A 12,738-nucleotide genomic window follows, 5' to 3' on the forward strand; every position below is an offset into this window, starting at 1 on the left:
CCTTCGGTGCTAGCAGGATGCTTTGCCCAGGTAAGAAGACAGAACACAAGGCCTAAATAGAAATGAAGAAACTGAGCTACCTCCCAGTAAGTGAACTTTTCATTCCTTCAAAACAGGCATGAGATACCTGTGTGGAAGATGTCTTCTATCTTCTATTCCGGCACGCATCACTGTGGTCAGTTCATACTCAGTCGATCCATTTTCAGGGTGGAGAGATTGCTTTGAAATGGAGCTGCCTGGGTGGAGAATGCAGTGGAAGAGGGGAAGAGAAAAGATATGTTCACCTGCAGTACACTTCTGCACCATTCGATATTTCTCTGTCTGGTACGGTGTGGGTCCTGTGAAACAAGGACAAGCTGGCCCTAAAATAGCGTACAGTCCTCAGTTTGCAGCTGTAGATTTCTTCTTCAACAAATGCTTCCATCTCAGGAGAACATGCTGTTTAACATGAGGCCATTTGAAACTAAAACACAGATATTTTAAGTGCAGGTGTCTTCATTTTGATGGCCAAAAGGGATGCAATTTATTTCTGGGATCCCCTTCCACTTGCAAGCAGCAGCGACATGGCCAGAGGGGCCGACAGCCCAGGCTGCTCTGCCGGTCTGTCAGGAGCGGGCAGCGGTCCCATGTCCCTCTGTTGGTGCCAGGTCTGAAAGCTGGGAAGGCAGAGGGGACATTTGGCTGTGCCTGTTGTCCAAATAGCCATCCTTTATCTTTGTGGAAAAGATGATGGGCTAACCTGCTTAGCAACATCTGGCCTACCAGCTGAGCCACATTGGAAAGGCCATAACTTAAGGTCTTTTAGAACAGATATGTCCTTGTCGGCTGGACTTGTGCATCTCCATATTTACAATTCATCCAGCATGTACTGGTAGGGGAGCTTTCAATGTTTAACCTTCAGCATTTCAACCCAAAATGTAGACTTGTTTTATGAGAGAATGCAAAAACGCCTGCCCTGCTTTTTCTCTTTCTAACCTCACGAAGCAAACAAGTTGCAAGAGCGCTGCAGGGTAAGAGGGGGTTAAATAAAACATTTGGCTTTAAAACATGAAAAAAAAATTTAAGGAGACAGAGGGCCAAGCAGTAATCTTATTTCCAGCGGAGCAGAGCAAAGCTGGCTTCAGCGGAGTTGGAGCCCACCTGAGCTCTGCAGCTGTGTGTGAAGCTGTAACATGGGAACGCGTGACCCGGGCGCTCTCTTAAATGCTGTCCATGCCAGATGAGCTGCCCCAGGTGCCATATTGACCATGTACATGGAGGATATCCACGCCAGGAGCGAGGGCAGCGTGCACTGTCTACAAAGCTTGGCAAAGGTCGCTTGACCACACCGACAAATCCTTCCCGCATGCTCCTCCCCCGGCGCAAGGATCCGGCAAACTCTGCGGTACACAGCATCGGGCCCACCTCTCATGTTTACCGCTCTTTCAGGTAGCTTTTGCTTTGTCCGAGCGTCTCACCATCGCCCGGGAGCGGCACCGCCGGCACCGTTCGCCCAACAGGCGGGGAAGCGGGCCTGTCACACCTCGGTGCGCACAGCCTGGAAATAGCACCAGCTCACACCACTCCCACACAAGCACGCATTACACAGTCAAACAAAAATATCTGTACTTTCCGGGATGACTCCGATGAGTTTTAATGCCGCTGACTCCAAATCATGTGCTTTGCTATTACCTCGGGAAGACACCCGGCTCGTGTCGAGCTGGCCTGGCTACCTGGTATGGCTTTGTGTCAGCCACACCACGTGCAGATATGGGTAGCCCGATTTGCTTACAATGTCTGGGAAAAGCTTGCTGTGGGCCACATCGCTTTTCTACATCTTTGTCTCTAATGACTGTAAAGTTGGCCCAGGTCCCCTTGCCATATCCCGCTGTGCCGGTGACCTAAAGTGATCGGGGCCTACTCCCATGAGTTACTGTTGCAGGAACTCGACCGTGCATCACAAAATTTTCCCCACAGCTTACTGCCAGTTTTCTCTGTCTTGAAGCTCAACTTGAATTCAGTCATATGGCTTTAAAATCTCCAAAAAAGAGATCACCAGCAGCGCTGTAGGAAGGAGATTTCATTCCCTGTCCCCATTAGTCAACCACGAGCTTTCCTGTGCTAAAACCCGCTCCGGAAATGCTGCAAACAAAAGAGGTAAATAGTTCTCAGCATTCCTCGTTGCTCGGAAGGAGTTAAGCTCTGCACAACAGCTCCGATCGAGTTCTTCTGGCATTATCCCATTAGCTTAAGTCATTGCTGATGACTTCACCCTCATGGTGACATCAGCCTCTAATCTCGTGAAGGTGAATTCATGTGAGATTGTTTCAAAACAATTACTCCCTGAATTGTAGGCCATTTCAATTGATATATGGATGCAACATTCACTTTTGCAGATTGTGGCCTCTCATATGCAGTGTGTGTACACATTTTCCATATTGTCTTTTCAGCCTGTGTGTTATGTCACAAACTGGCACTGCCTGAGATCAGTAGGAAAATGTTCTTGTTTTAAATGCAAAAGTAAAAGAAACAAACAAAAAACAATCCATCAATACTACTATTTTTATATGTATGGTTAAGACTGCTCTACAGTCATATATGTGGTTTGTCTGATTCCCTCTGGATGCTTCCTCCCTCTCTGTCTCTGCTGGAATATTCTTTTAGCCTTGGCTAGGCTGTGTCTTTGCTTAGGAGTGCTCTGGTCACTTCAGATTCTCTTGTCTTTTCCCATACATGGGGAGAAATGTAGACAGATAAACATCCAGGATGGTTACTTAATAAATCACAATTTTTAATAATATTAGATATCTTTTTCTCATTCCAAACCAGATTAAATATAGGCATAAGCGTATAAAGATGATAGATTGGGTCTTAAAATATTTTCTCTTTTTCTCTTTCCTCTGAAGAAGTGACTCAGAGGAACATGTAGACACAGCCGGCACTTTTAAGAAGTGGTTTTAATAAGAGGAGACAAGTCATCGTCCCAGCTGTGCAATCCTTGCCGAAGTCAAAGGGGCTGAAAAGAAAGGCCCCATTTGTCCTGAAAAGCAGCACACACATGTATACCAAAGGAGGATAGTGATGTATTTAGACTAGAAGTTCCCCAGACCTAGACGAGACATTCCTCTGTTTGCTTAACTTCATTGTTCTTCCCTTCTCTCATCACTTGTCCTCATCTGACTGCAGCAGTCCCTGCAGAGCGATGCCGCGGCATCCACCTTAAAACCAGGGGAAAGAAAGTTCCCCCTCCCCAAAACCTCTCGTGCTTCCAACCACTGGTAGAAAACCTCTCTTAGCTGCCCCATGTATGAGTCTGGTAGCAGCCAGGGAGGGGGACAGGGTGCAGGGTGGCACTGGGGGCAGGAGGATTCAGACACTCTCCTCTCTATCCGCCGTATTGTGAATAGACTTCTTAATGTGACTAATAGCTCTTGGCATTGAACTGTAGCTCCTGAAGTGCAGAGCTGGCATGTCCATGCGGTAATGTTTAAAGTAATGTGTCAGAAAAGTTTTATAGTAGTAGCACAGTATTGTTGGGGGAGAAGAAGCCTGTTTAAATAAAGCCAATAAAATTCTACTATCATCACTTTTCTCCCTTTATTGTTGAGAGGGTGGAAATGACTAAAGTTTTTATTTGGTGTTAGCAGTGTGATGCTAGAATTTTTTCCACATTTGGAAGTGGACAAGGTAGCGATAAAAGATCATTAAAAAGCGAACAAGTTGTCCTCAGCTCCTGGATGCTCCAGAGGGGCTCAGTCAAAGAGACAGCAAACCTACTATAGGCACCCAGAAAGGGATTTTTTTCTCCTTACAAAATAAACCCTGTTGTGCTATTCCTTTAGGAAGGAAATTGAGTCTCTGGATCTTGCAAATGTTTTGCTCATTGTAGTGGCCTGTACGTTTCCTGAATATCCAGATCTGATTTAGATTAGAGACTTTTCTGGGGGGGTTGGGGGAGAAGGACTGGCTAAATAAGAGGAAATTTGTATAGTTTTAGTCCAAGGCCCAAGCACTGTTACCAATTACATGTGTACAAGCTATAAGAGAGGGGCTGCATCTGCCTTAGCTATAGTTAAAGTTGTCCAGGGTTTCACCCTTTTCCTCTGCTCTTTCCTCCTCTTTCACCAGGAAAGGAAGCAAAAAAGCCAAACAAAGAAGTGTCTCCCCAGACTGCTCTCTCTGATTGAAACCTGTACCAGGGTTAGATAAAGTGTCTAGAGTTTAAGTCAAGAGAAAGAATCTGCAGGAAAAATGAGATCAGCAAGTGTTGCTTAATGTGCAGTTATTGTGTCTGGCCTTCACGTGGGCATGCAATGAAGCAGAAAAAGCAGAAAAGCTAAAGGTGAAAGCAGTAAAAACCTTTCCTGTGTAAAACTCCATTGGAAATGGCAGCTTCCCCACTCTGCCAAGATCTTGGTAACTGCTCCCAGAATGCCTGGTACCTCAAGTTTTCCTCTGTAAACCCACCACAGTAATATGTCCCTCAACAGCAGGCCAAAATACAGAAGGCTTGGTTTGGGCCAAACTGTGGTGGTGCAATATTTTCAGTGTCGGGAGCTGAAGAGCGGTTTGGTGGTGGGGTTGGAGTGGTTTGGCAGGGGTGGTGCATGACTCTCTATGCCAGGCATCTCTGGGCCATGACCTCCTCCTATGTGGATGCCCTGGCTGCTCCACCAGAGAGAAGGCAGTGGGCTGGTGGAGTTCCTGGAGGGCTGTGCTGTTGGGCCAGCCACTCTCAACCTCCGTATCGTGGTAATCCTTCTCTTCTCCTGCCTGGGAGACCGTCTTGCACCCAGTTAGCCTTCTCTGCCTGCTGCTTCAGAGGCATAATGAGATGCAAGGGAGTAAAGGACACAACCCTTGTAGTATGCCCGCCAATTTTGAAGAGAGTATCCTCTGTGATTTGCTTTTGTGTTGACCATGTGGCTACCAGATCGTGTTCCCTGTTTTCGTCTTACAGAAAGAAAGTTCATTGTTTTCACTAAAAAAAAAAAAGCTGGCATGCAAAAGACCAGCTCCCTACAGCAGGCTGTGGTTTGTTCTTACTGTCTTTGGTAGTTGGGCAAAAATAATGTGCCTTTCAAAAATCCACCTTCTTTCCCCACTGTGTATTAGGTCTATGTAAACCTTTTTCTGTTGGGCATGCTGAGGTTTTGCATTGATATAGGAACCTCAAGAATTCAAAGATACGTTCAAAAGAAACAGAAACCCTCCCCAAAAGAACAAAGAGGTCATTCATCCTTATATATCTCTGCAGTGGCGATAGATGTTCTACCGCAGCATCCTCATTAAATGTAGGATCAGACCTATCCTCGTGAAATATTTGCTTCATATTTGGGCCCAGAGCCACCAGAGAATTAATGTAGTCTAGAAACTATAGCACCATACTTAAGGGAGGTTTGATAGACAAATTCCCAAGCCTGGGGCTGCCGGTGTCAGAAAAGGATTCAATTTAAACTTTACATTTTAAGTTTGTGCCTACTTCATTCTTACTTTGCTGTGAGCACTTTCTACCCATCCCAATGGCACCAAAGGGAGCAAGCACTTAGGCACTACCAGATTGCTTCAATGCTGGCGAGCTCTGCATAAGTTTGGTTTCTTTGGAAAAGACCCTTTAGGTCTGACTGGGGCACCAGGTTTCAATATTCTAGCTGATATTTTTCCATGCTTACACAAAAAGCCATTGCTCACTGAGATGCAAGGAGCTGTGGCAGCTTGGTTAATCACATGCAGCTATTTATGTGTTTCCACGAGGTGCCATATGTATGATTTGAAAAGGGATTTCAAGGGAAAATTGTTACTTTCATCATGTGGTGATGAGAGCGAAGGCTTAGGAGAATTCAGTGATGGGCATCTTGTGGTATGGGAGAGTGCCATATTAAGATCTTTGTAGCCACAGCACATTTATGGGAGCAGGGGATGGGTTTGTAGCCCCTGTTCCCTTCTGTTCCCTGCATTACCCTTCTTGGGTTACTTCTATGGCAGCATGCAGCAGCTCACTGCTCTGTCCACTGTCTCCCATGGCTGCTGGATGTAGACCTGATTTGCCAAGGTACCAGAGGCAGGTACTCAAGAATGAGTAGGGTGGTCTCTGGATTTTGTAAGGCTGGTGGAGTTCACTACGAGCTGCAGAGAACCCTCCTTGCCTGCTTTTTATGTTGACTCTTAACAAGATTTTGCTGGAAGTTTAAAAGCTCAGGCGGGCACTGCATATTTAGGGTCAGATGTGGCAGCTGCTATTTGTGGGCAGACATGCATGTGTTTCAAGGACAAAACTAGAGACTAAAACATGAAAAGTTTTTCTGTTTTTAAGTAAGGCTCTTGTTTTCAGGTAATAATGGAAATTCATGCAGTTGAGTAACTATATGCTAGCTAAGATATCTACGGTCTAGTCCAAAGCCAGTTAAAATCTATGACTCTTGAAGGGTTTTAGAGCAGGCTGCTGAAGTGCAGAATAGATAAAATATAGATAAAATATGATACATGTATATTTTTGAAGAGGTGTGGTTTCGATACTGTGCATGAGCTCACCATTGACTAAGGGACTGTATGGAAAACCAATTAATTACCTTTGCTTCTCTAAGACAAAAATACTTTGCAAACAATGTATTCTGCTTTTCTGCTACAATGTTCAGTGGAGCTGGGGACTGTATTCATGTGCTAGAGGAACAGAGCCAAGAAAATGTATTATCTTATTTTGTAGAGCACACTTTCTCCAGGAAGAAATAAATTGAGCAGGACAGCTGCACTGGTAAAAATGAGACATACCACTAAGCATTTTTCATACGAGGTTTTGAAAATGCTTTCTAAAGGGCAGCACCTCTTAGTTCCATTTTACAAACGGAGTGTCTTGGATACGGAGGATTTGAAGAAATTGCACAAATTCACATAGCGAATCTGCAGATGCAGGAACAGGCTTTATTTTTTTGGCTTTGTTCATTAAGGTAGGCAAACCTATGAGTCAAAAGGTGGTGATGATGGAGAGGTCCCAACAGGCTCAGCTGTTTTCCCTTTTCCTTTCTCCCCACCTCCCCTTTGCACAATGGGGCAGCCATGGGGGAAAGCCCCCCTTCTTCCCACCCACCTCATTCCCTGGCTGAGATGCAGCAGGAAGAAAAGCAGCAGCAGAAGAGAGGCACCAGCAGAATGGAGTCATGAATGATCTCATATGGCACGGGAGCCTTCCCTACCCAAGTTATCTCTGTTTCAGTATATTCATTTATTGCAAGATATGCATAGCCACAGAGAAACGTTTTTGGTTTCTGTGCAAGATGCTGCTCAGATAGCCACATTCTGCTACACGAGGACCAGATGCTCTTCCCTCCTGCCTGTGTGTTGGGGCCAGATTTAGACCAGCCTGTGATTAGGCAATAGTTTTTCGCTGGGTGAGATGCTCCTGCCGTTGCTTTCCTAGCAACCCCATCTTGTGCCCCTCACAAGTTGCCCTGGCAATAGCCCTGGAAATTCAAATCCTTCGTGTTTCCCCCTAGTAGACATATCACTGCCTAGCAGGAACTTTCTTCATTTCTGCATTAAGTCAGCTTGAGCTTCGTTAGGGCAAGAACTGAAGAAATATTGCAGAGAGATCATCCTAGAGATTATAGGGATAATACAACGGTCCACCACTTACAAAAAATATAGTGCTAGTGATGGGAAAGGATTTACTATGTGGATTTCACTCTTCTGTTGGGAATGACACTAGGAACTCCCAATCTCCTTCGCATAAAGATCGCAGATAAGATATTAAATGGCATTTCTCTGTCATTTATGAGTGATCTGTGTAGGAGAGAAGGGAAGGAAGGCGATTAGCTAAAGCCCTGAAAGTGTAAGGCTGGCTGAGAGCCCCAGCTGTGTCCTGTACCCACTTCAACCCAAGGCAGGGGAAATCTGGAGAGGACTGTCAAGCTGTTAAGAAACAGCCTTCCCACAGAGCAGAAGAGACAGAGATGGAGCAGGGTCTGAAAATCTTACCAAATATGTCCAAATATTTGAAATAAACTCAAACATTCAGTGGCTGCTTAGCCATACCTTTTACATTCAACCCACAACAATTAGTGTAAAATGAACTCTGATTTATATAGAGGAAGAAAATAAATTTGGAGAAGTCAAGCTTGACATTTTTTAGGGCTGCTACATTTTCCTTATTTCTTTATAAGGATTGATTAATGGTTTTTCATTGTTGAATGTCAATGAACATTGAACTTGTGCTCAGCACACCACCAAGCATACCAGTGAAAAGACAAAGAACAGAATACATGCATATATATTTCAGACGTATTGGATGCCTTCCTCAAAGTTTTACTGAACTCTGTAAGATCTTTTCCATGCTTAGACCTCGTACATTATTTCTATAAAATAACTGCAGAGATGGAAAGAGCACTAAAGCAGCCTCTTACGACCCTGATCTCGTATCTCACTGAATAACTGCTTTCTGTACTCACATGCAAAAACATTTGCTAAAATACTGACTCATAGTGCCTCAAGTCAGGCATCATAGTTTTTTCTAGAGGTGTGAAATACCTGCAGAGCTCACTGACTTCACTGGAGAATTGGAGTCATCAAAACTTGTTAAAGTTGTGTCATTGTCTGTAGCTATCTTGGGAAGCATTGGGGTCATCATATTTGACTGTTAGAAGCTAGAAAAATTGATGGGTCACAAGTAAACTGAAAAAGCAGCTTTATTAATCCAGGGGGAGAACTAGAACTACTACTAATTATGAGGCTGAATTAGGACACAACAGAAAAAAAGAGAAAAGAGAAAGCCAAGTAGGACCTAAGTTAAGGTTACAAAATCCCCAACTCAAGTTCTTCTCTGCAGAGGTGCCATTGCCACCGCACCTTTCTCTCTCTGGGAATAACACCTCATCTTATCACCTACAAGACAGATACGGTATGAAGCAGCATTTACCATTTACTTCTTTTCTGTGAAGGAATCAAACTAATGATGCGGTGACATAAGACTGGGGAAACACGTCGAAAAGCAACTCAACTTTTTGTTTAAACCAAGGAAGACACGTAACAGGCTCTAGCTTCCTCAGCCTACAGTCTCGTACCTTTCACAGGCAAACCAGATTTCCTGATCCAGCTGTCCCTTTGGTAATTTGTGTAACCGATCCTTTCCAAGTTGCATCATCTACGAGCAAGTGCAAGAGGAGCCAGTTGTCACATTCATTTACCCTGTTAATTCTATTAGCTATCGGTGACTGAGAAGGCAGTAACTAAATTCTCCAAAGAGCAAGGAAATGCGCTCGGATTCTGGAGCCAAGTCACATTTCGTAGATTTTGCAGAGATTACGCCCGATCTCCTGCTCATCACCGTCACATTTTACCCAGATCCCAGGGCGGGGAGGAATATTCCTCTTGTCAAAAAGCGAGTGCTGTTGGTGGAGAACGCGAAGCCTCTTGTGCCTCTGTGACTGCATGGATCGAGGTGATACGTGCTGGTGCATTGCCCTATGAGTAGCAGAGATTGTAGACTTCTCCCAGTCCTTTCCAGACCTCAAAGCTGTTGATCCCAAGCATACGAAAGCACCTGATAAGTACAGGTGAAGCTTGAAACATGAGACTTGATTGTGATTGTTATCCTAATGTGGAGCTGCAAGTATCATGAACATGCTCAGGCTCCAGAAGGGATGGATGAGAGAGAAAAGCTTAGATCCATGGCTGTCACAGCCATCGCAGTACCCTCACACACAGATTGGAGCCTTTTTCCATAAAACTGCAGCAAAGCATATCTGCATGTTTCCTAAAAATGATATCCAGTCTCACTTAAAGGCTCTAAATCATGGTGAGGTCATGACCTTTGAGGATTATGTGACAGTATCTGTTACATTACAAAATTTAGCATTGAATTGTTAAACTAGGAACATGATGTTGAGATGCCTGTCAAAAATATTGGTAAAGTTTCTGTAACAGACAAAGGTGTATTTGGAATAACGGAAGTGAGTATCCCATTCTGGAGGCAAAGGTTTAATGATAACTTTTGAGAGAGGGGTCCGTGATTCCTCATAAAGGAACAATTAGGTGCATTAATTCTGTATCACACAGATTTATTATTTTGAACTGTTGCAAAGTGGATGAGATGTTTGAGTCACAAGTCTCCTGGTCAGCCCATTTTTGATTAAGTCCTTATAAAATGAAGGCCCGGCAGGTCTGTGGCCAAGACGATACTGTGATGTAGAAATGAAGCGAATGTGGAGTTACTCATTAGAAAAAGGGATTTCAAGGCTGTGACAATGAATAAGTGCGTGAGAGGGTTTTAAAAACTAAAAAGAACAGAAACAATTAAAGAAGGAGCTGTTTCTGCAAGAGCTGAGTTTTTAATATGTCATTTGATTCTTGCAAACTCACTGAGTTTGTGAGTATGTTAGCATGCTGGAATTTCAATGCTTTTTTGATTTTACTAACATAGCGTGTTAAATGTATATCCTGTTGTTCCTACTGTGTAAGCATATGCTGCTTTCTATGGCGACTTTGTTAACTTTCATGTGGCTCTTTTGAAGTATTCATTACATTGAAGACCAAAATATTTAATGGATCTGTTGTTATCTAACACTCATCACCTCCTCTAATAAACTGTGGTGATATTCTGCCTTGGTTCGGTTATATTTGGGCAAATTTGAGACTGGAAAACTATCTAAAACTAAAGGACTGTTTTCAAGGAACACTGTTTAGAAAGCGGTATTTTTTAATGGTTCCTAAAAGCATATGAGGGATGCTGATTTCAGCAAGAAACAAGCATGTATCAGACTGTTTCTCCTGGGCTGTTTGAGCCGTGCCCAGCAGCAATTCAAGAGGAAATGCTTTACAGTACAGACCATTGCTGAGTCTGTTAAGAGTGTAATATAGGAGTTTTCAGTGTGTCTAGCGGATGCTATGATTGCACCCAAAATAACACAGTCTATAGGTGAGGAGATGAGGTAAAGATGGTTTCATGCCACACATTGCTTTACCCGGACTCTGTAATTTCCTAAAGGCAGATTAGGTTGTTTTAAATTGTACTTAGCTGTTGTGACACATCCCACCTGCCTCCTGTATCCCACAAATATTCCTAATGGAATATGGAATGTGTCACAGAAGATGGATGGCTTGTAGTGTCTCTTGCACTAGATTTATAGGTGGGTTTTTTATGCCACCAGTATGGTGAAAGGGCCAAAGAAAGGCTGAGAATTGGGAAAACAGGGAAATGGTTTTTTAAACTGTGATCAATGTGAGTGTTGAGCAACATTACTACTGTAATAATTATAAAAATTAATTAAAATGAGCAAAAGCAAAATTAAAAGGAAATTGAATTGCACTCTCTTCTCATAATATAATGACCAAATTGCTCATTAGTATAATAACTCATACAAAATGTTTTTGCAGACAGCTCAAGTGGTTTGTTAGAGCATTGGGCTGGATTTTGCTCACATATCTTCAGTTGCTACTAATGCTAAAATCAAAATACTTATCAGTGCTGGTCGACATTTCACAATGGCAATCCCTGCCAGGATGTCAGTATTTCAGTGAAATCATACTTCAAGAAGGTGCTCTTAGAAGCACAGAAGAAGGCCATCCCCATGTCCCGAAAGACGAGCCGACGGGGAAGAAGGCCAGCCTGGCTAAATAGAGAGCTTTGGCTGGACCTCAGGAAAAAAAGGAAGGCTTACATTCTCTGGAAAAGGGGCTTAGCAACTTATGAGGATTGTCAAGATATAACAAAGCTATGCAGGGGGAAGATTAGAAGGGCCAAAGCTCAATCAGAACTCAGCTTGGCCACTGCAGTTAAAGACAACAAGAAGAGATTTTTCCAGTATATCAATAGAAAAAGGAAGACTAGGGAAAATATAGGTCCACTGATGAATGAGACGGGTGCCCTAGTGGTGGAAGACACAGAGAAGGCAGAGTTACTGAATGCCTTCTTTTCTTCGGTCTTCACTGATAAAGCCGTCCCTCACACATCCCATACCCTGGAGGCAAGGGGGAAGGTCGGGAGAGAGGAAGACTTTCCCTTAGTTGAGGAGGACCGGGTCAGAGACCACTTGGCCAAGCTGGACATTCATAAATCCATGGGCCCTGACGGGATGCCCCCGCGAGTGCTGAGAGAGCTGGCAGATGTTATCACTAGACCGCTCTCCATTGTCTTTGCAAGGTCATGGGCAACAGGAGAGGTGCCTGAGGACTGGAGGAAGGCTGACATCACTCCAATCTTCAAAAAAGGCAAGAAGGAGGACCCAGGGAGCTACAGGCCGGTTAGTCTCACCTCTGTCCCTGGGAAGGTAATGGAGCGACTCATTCTGGATGTCGTCTCCAAACACGTAGAGGAACAGGAAGTTATTGGAAGTGGTCAGCATGGATTTACCAAAGGCAAATCATGCCTGACCAATCTGATAGCTTTCTACGATGTTATAACGGGTTGGCTGGATGAGGGGAGAGCCGTAGATGTCATCTACCTTGACCTTAGCAAGGCTTTTGACGCTGTCTCCCATAACATCCTCATTAGGAAGCTGGGGAAGTATGGGCTAGACGAGGTGACAGTGAGGTGGATCGAGAGCTGGCTGAGTGACAGAACTCAGAGGGTTGTGATCAGCGGCACAGAGTCCGGTTGGAGGCCTGTAACCAGTGGTGTCCCTCAGGTGTCAATACTTGGACCAATTTTGTTCAATATATTCATTAATGACCTAGATGAGGGGACAGAGTGTATCCTCAGTAAGTTTGCTGATGATACCAAGCTGGGAGGGGTGGCTGACACTCCAGAGGGCCATGCTGCCATCCAGCGTG

The sequence above is a fragment of the Larus michahellis genome, chromosome 1 (genome assembly GCF_964199755.1).
Source record: "Larus michahellis chromosome 1, bLarMic1.1, whole genome shotgun sequence".
Taxonomy (NCBI): domain Eukaryota; kingdom Metazoa; phylum Chordata; class Aves; order Charadriiformes; family Laridae; genus Larus; species Larus michahellis.